This window comes from Saccostrea cucullata, unplaced genomic scaffold (genome assembly GCF_032062105.1).
Source record: "Saccostrea cucullata isolate Sc308-1 unplaced genomic scaffold, CSIRO_AGI_Scuc_v1 ctg11712, whole genome shotgun sequence".
Taxonomy (NCBI): Eukaryota; Metazoa; Mollusca; class Bivalvia; order Ostreida; family Ostreidae; genus Saccostrea; species Saccostrea cuccullata.
In genome coordinates this window covers 7,985-14,259 of record NW_026922649.1, presented here as the reverse complement: position 1 = coordinate 14,259, position 6,275 = coordinate 7,985, and the positions used below count along the sequence as shown (strand labels likewise).

Sequence of the window (6,275 nt, the reverse complement as noted above, 5' to 3'; positions counted from 1 at the left end):
CTTATATTGTCCATGTATACTGGAATCTCAAATTCTTCTTTTCTATACTGTTCTCGTAAATTACGCCTTTTCTTTTTATCCGCACCAACCACTCTGTGTATTTTTGATAGACACGCTTCGACATTTACATTTTCTATTCCAGCAAATTTTACAAGTTTGCGCACAATTTCCATGTATTCCATTTGTTTGGATTTTCCAAAATTGAATATTTCTATAACAGCACCTTTGGTTATTTTATGAGAAAATTGGACACTAGGTTCTAAAAATATTGAGGAGAGGTCCAGCCCTAAATCTTTGCAATAGGACATTTTAAAATTTATAATAAATGTTCCAACTTAGACCCAAAATAGTTCCAAATACATGTGTTTGTGTTTTTTTTTTCATGTACATTCACAACTTCTACTAAAGCGTCTTCATCAAAAATAATGCAACTTGTATTTGTAGCAAAGGAGCCTGTAAAAACTGTTTGAGTTGACTTGCCTTTTTTGTAGATTTTCTCCTTATCAACAGGCTTTGGGATTGTTCTATGTCCGAGTCGGAAGTTGTTGGATTTCCAACAGCCAAGAAGTGATAAATCTGCAAAAAAATATTTGCAAGTCATAAATATTTCAAGGAAATTCACCTTCCATTTAAAATACATAATTGTCATTTTTTATGTTTTAACGATAAAATTGTTTCAACATATCATGCTTTTCTCTTCCTTGGCTTTGCCGTTGGGTCACTTGGCTTCTTTGGGCTTTTCACAATTGTTGGACTTTCAGGGGAGCTTGCAATTGTGTCTTGACTAATGTCTTGACTGACTTGAGTTGATCCTGAAGGACCCCGGGTGGGTCCAAATCAAATGACCCAGGGCCCTGCAGAAAGCCAACAAATTGCTTAAAACATGTATGCAACTGAACACATGGAATAATTACACATGTATATTTTTTATTCATGACAATAAATCATAAACCATTTACTACATCATACATGCTAATATGTGTAGTACTAGTAATTAACTAATTTGTAAACATGATATTTAAAATATAAAATCAGAATAATTATACTGGAGTATATACTGAAATAATTAACTACAAAGATATCTATAATATAGAACAAATATTACATTTTATGAAACTACCTCTGAATCTGTTTCACTCTCTGTAAACAACAGTTGGGAATATTGTCCACTAATAAAAAACAATTTCGAAATCGACTTCAGTTGTGATAAATTTATGCATAAATATAGAATAAATGCTTAGTTGCCTTGAATAATTGTAGTTTCCACTTCTATAAGACTTTTAACTGTTTGCAGTCATGGATTGGCACATATTTTGTTGTTATCAGCGTTAACTACAAGAATAGAGTTATCGTTCTTGGAACTTCCGTAGCTCTACGAAAAAGCGTCTTTTCCCAACTATTACGCTTCATTCTATGACAAACTCGTTTTCACATGTTCACTTAGGTATGTAAACAACATTTTGATGTGCATTACGTATGCGTATTTACCTTACAAGTAAAATAAAAACATCGATAAAAAACTCCGAGCGGATTTATACTTACTTCTTGATAGAGCCCGGGAAAATTTTTGTCAAATACGTCACACAGAAAGGATTTCCCATTAAAAATAGCTGGCACATTCGGACACCTCGATGTTTTCATAGGAAAAAAACCCGTAATGAAAACGATGTAAACCGAGGTTAGGATTGCGCCATTTTCTTATTTACGATCTACAGCGCCGCCTAGCGAGCTTTCGCATTGCTACTTTAATAAACTTTAATAGAAGATTACTACGTTAAGTCCACTTTAAAACATGATTTTAATAATATATATTTTCTGTCTTATAGTAATACCACCTTAAGTCCTATAGCCAGAACAGAAAATTATCATTAAATTATAGTATTTTACGAATTGTAAAAGAATATTTCATCCATATACAGCGGCGATAATATTCCTAAAAATTACGTTGCTTATTAAAGAAAAGTCTTATCAATAAATGATTATATTCAAGAACACTTTCTATTGCATCAAACGAAACCGAGGCTCCGATATACCACGTGTTATACATGCCTTGCATGTCCAATATATCCCAGACTGCACCACCGGTTATAGCTTCCGATGGAAAATTGGGGAAATAATACCCCCATTTCACCTGTTGAACAACTTCAGGACTGGCTTTATTAAAATCTCTGAGGTGTTGAAAAAGTTTTCTTTGAATATCAGCGTCCACGTACTTGTTCCATGGATTCGCCTTTCCTAGTTGTACGTACACGCTTGTTTCGTAAACGCTTCCATCTTTGTCTCTGTTTTCTCTGTTTCCCAGCTGATAATCCCTTCCGGTCACGTTATTTACAGCTTGATGCGGGTTAATCGTTCGATAAACTGTATATTCCACGTCTTGAAAATCATAGGGGAAAATTTCAAGTGGAGAAAGGGCCCTTCTACCAGGGAGAGATGGAGTTAACGATTGTTTTTAAATATATAAATGCCGGAGATGTTTGAAAATTCTCAACTCCTGCTGATTAAAATCAACAATGGGAAATAAGGAATTCATCGAAGGAGTGAGAATAAGAAAGTCAAATTTCTCCATAACAACAGCAGGAGAATTTTTATTTTTATAAAATATTCGAACAGTTTTTCCTCTTCGAATTTGCTTTATGACGACATTTAAACGAATTTCAACACCAATTCTTTTAGCAATGTTACGGCATAAGTTCTGCCAGCCCCCGATCAGGCGGTAAGCTCCCCTTTCAGGTTTGAAGAATGAATCCATCACCTGCGGGGATAAAAACGTGAGACCATAAAACGCTGCCGTCTCATTCAAAAATCCATATCCGTTTAAGGTTAAAGCAGCGAAAACAATGGCTGTAGATCTGTAAGGTTATATCTCAGAAGAAAATCGTCCACTGTCCCTCGAATCTAAAAAAGGATAAACCAATTATTTCTCAATTGGATTTACGTCGTCTGCGAGTGGTTAGAGTGTTTGTTCCAGTAGCGTGTTCGATTAGATATATGTAACAATACTGGAAAATAACTTTTAACAAAAAAAAAACTTAAACTAATTCAAACGTTTACATTCAAAATGAAAAAAAAAATTTCATTGCATTCTACATTAAAAAAGTTTAAATTTGTTCTCATTTAATTCTATAGTACTTGTAAATCTGTTCTAACATGTAATTCTTTCATCTGGATTTATAGCATAAATAATGAAATATTACCTACCCTATAGAGAACTTCCGCAGATGGCCTTGGCATTATTTCTCCTTCGAACGTTCCGAAAAACATCTATACAGAGCATTGTAACGCCTTGACGCCTGAAATAATCTCTGAATGGAAACCCCAGCGGTTTGGAGACTGGATGTGAATTCTACAAAACGCAGAATGGAAATGAAAAAAAAGTAAATTGACATTGCATCTTTTTGTCATATAATGGTCATTATAGGTTTCTTTATTTAAAAAAATGTGTTATATAATATATATACGTTACTAATTGTACAATGAATTGGCCACGGATTTTATTCGTTTGTCATATCATGACAAGGAATACACAGCAAGTGTGACTGTACGTCAGCTGGGGAATGCTTATTTTTTCAATGGCACCTGATCCCATTTCGAACTCTTATGATTTTAGAGGTATAACATTTTCTCTGCTTCAGTAATCTTTTAAGCATTTAAATTTTTCAAACGAAAATCTGGAAATAAGAATGTCCAAAAGAAACTATAATATCCAGCAATATAGTATTCCGGCGATTAAAATAATTAAAATGAATTATATAATTACATAATATTCTACTCTTTCGACGAAAAACTCCTTCCTCAATAAACTGGTTGTCAAAGGGATACATTAGATAGGGCGTTTTCTTTTGATTGGAGGTGTTAGGAGTCGATTTTTTTTAAATCGACAAGTGGAATTTGTGTACAAGTTTCGTAATGATGATAAACAAGCAAACAGACAAACTGAGATTTCAAATTACCTTTTCTATTCAGCCAAGTGTAGCTAGGGATTTCTGGTCGTATTTCAAACCCGGTATTAAATTTTTCGAGTAATGCCACAGTTTTATCATAGCTTTCAGCTAGTCCAACAGTCCCCAGATTATGCCAAACGTTCCGATAAAATCGGGATGCAGTTTTCCCGCCAACCTCGCTTCGGCTTTCAAATATCACAATGTTCTGGAAACCTTGTTTCTATTCAAAAACATAAAAGCTAAATTGAAAGTACGATTTAAAAATGTATCATTTTACATGATATTGGGATGCTTTTACCAAACTGAAATCGATAAAAACTTTCCATTCTCAAATATGCTCTTTGTAAGATAGATCGATTGATAGACAATAGAATTATTTCACATAAAGCCTAACTTCTTTATAAACATGTTCGTTGTAATTTTCTTTACTGTAAAGAAATTACAGTAGGTACATTTTATCTGACTTTTTAAAAAAAAAAGAGTTGTTAATCAGCTGAAAACAATTTCTTAAGACCTATCTCGATTGATGTTCCTACAAATTTAATTAAAATTAGATGTTAGATGTTATTTTCGCTCGCATATTCGCTACACCAAACCTAATGTAGCGAATATGCGAACGGATCTCACATCTAATTTTAATTAGATTTGTGTTCCTACCTGAAGTTCAAAGGGCCATATGTAATCCTGCAGGGCCTGCCCCTACAATAGCAATCCGATCCGTCACGGATCGTGGGCCCCTTGTTTCCAGGATATCCCCGGAGGAATTCCTGCAAACAAATAGTAGTAGGGGAAAACATAAATATATTTTTTCCATATGTATTATATTAATTGCAATTATGGTGAAAAAAGCTTTTCCTCACTCATGATTAAGCAAATAGGCACAATTAACATAGGCGTCGGAACCGGGGGGCAAGGGGGGTTAGCACCCCCCCCCCCCCCCGCCACACACGTTTTTTACAAACATAGATTTAGTATAGACAAAGTACATTACGGCGTAGGTTTAACACCACCCCACTTTTCACTCACACGTTGCAGTTTAGGTTAGAAATGGGGAAAGTGATAGTGTTTGGAAAAAAAATTGGCACTGTAACCCCCACCACCACCACCACCATGAAATAAGATTATTGAGATGTGACAAAGGAATAAATTTCCCCCATTTTTTTCTTGCTAGGTTATTTTAGCTTCCCACGCCCAAGATTAAAGTTATCGAAGTATCGCACTGAAATGAAAGTTCGTACACGGTATATCTTCATGCACATCTGTTTCACGATTTATTATAAATGAATCACAATGGAAATTATTTTTTAAATATAGGTACTTACATGTATTTCGAGGGTTACTTTTTAACTTAAAAATTGTGGAGGAAGTTAGATCTGTTTTTGTAGCTTTGTTCATAAAGTGTTATATTTTTGCACCTCAAAGTTCACTAGGCTGTAATAAATTATAGATAAGCCTATATAATCACTGAATTATTTTTATTAAAATTTTTAGTATGAAAAAATTGTTTGCACATACTCTTGCACCTCCACGGCATTCAAAGGTGTTGACGTCAAAATAAAATGCACACTTTAATCTATTCTACCGCCTTTCCTTTTTTGGGTGTTTTTATAGTGACATTACTTTCTTCCTACTCTATAAGCAAATTACAAGTGGAATGCAAATATTTGATATTACGACGTTTCAAAAAATGATATACAATATTTTTATGCGTTTCCATGAGAAAAAAAGTCTCCTGAGAGACGTTAAACAATATACAATCAAACAATCAATATTACATGTATCATACAAAAGAAAAAGGATAAAAGATGACCTCTTTTTTCTGTTTTTTCTGAAATAAAATTTGTACCTTATTCACACATGTCAGGGGGTCATCGTCTGTAAAGAGTCCCTCGGTGCCATATCCAAAACTGTACTTCAGTACCAAAAAGAAACAAATAATATAAAACATCGACGTCATAATAAAAGATTTTTCAAAGCGTTTTCTATAATGAAGCGTACTTGTGTTTTGCGTAATATACGTGATACACTATATACATCTGTTGAAAAGCACTGTGAACCTAGGTACCACTGTCAAATTCGATCGGTCAGCGCAGCACTAATAAAAAAATGTCATTTATGGTCAAATGAATGGCCCAGTTATGCTAGTAGTTCACCTTATGGTGTACAGTCATCACATTAATAGTATAAATAATACACATGTAGTTTTGTTCTCTTTTTAGGTCACCTGAGTAACTCAGGTGACCTATTGCTATCCGTTTTCGTCCGTCGTCGTCCGTCGTGCGTCGTGTGTCGTGTGTTAACATTTGAACATTTTCAGCTTCTTCTCTGAAA

The 6,275-nt window shown here is 34.2% G+C and overlaps 2 pseudogenes; both read right to left on the bottom strand.

Moving 5' to 3' along the window:
- Positions 1–402: 402 nt before the first annotated feature.
- Positions 403–1,619, bottom strand: LOC134262150 (uncharacterized; annotated as a pseudogene).
- Positions 1,620–1,933: 314 nt separating this feature from the next.
- LOC134262149 (uncharacterized) lies at positions 1,934–4,711 on the bottom strand (annotated as a pseudogene).
- Positions 4,712–6,275: the final 1,564 nt, after the last annotated feature.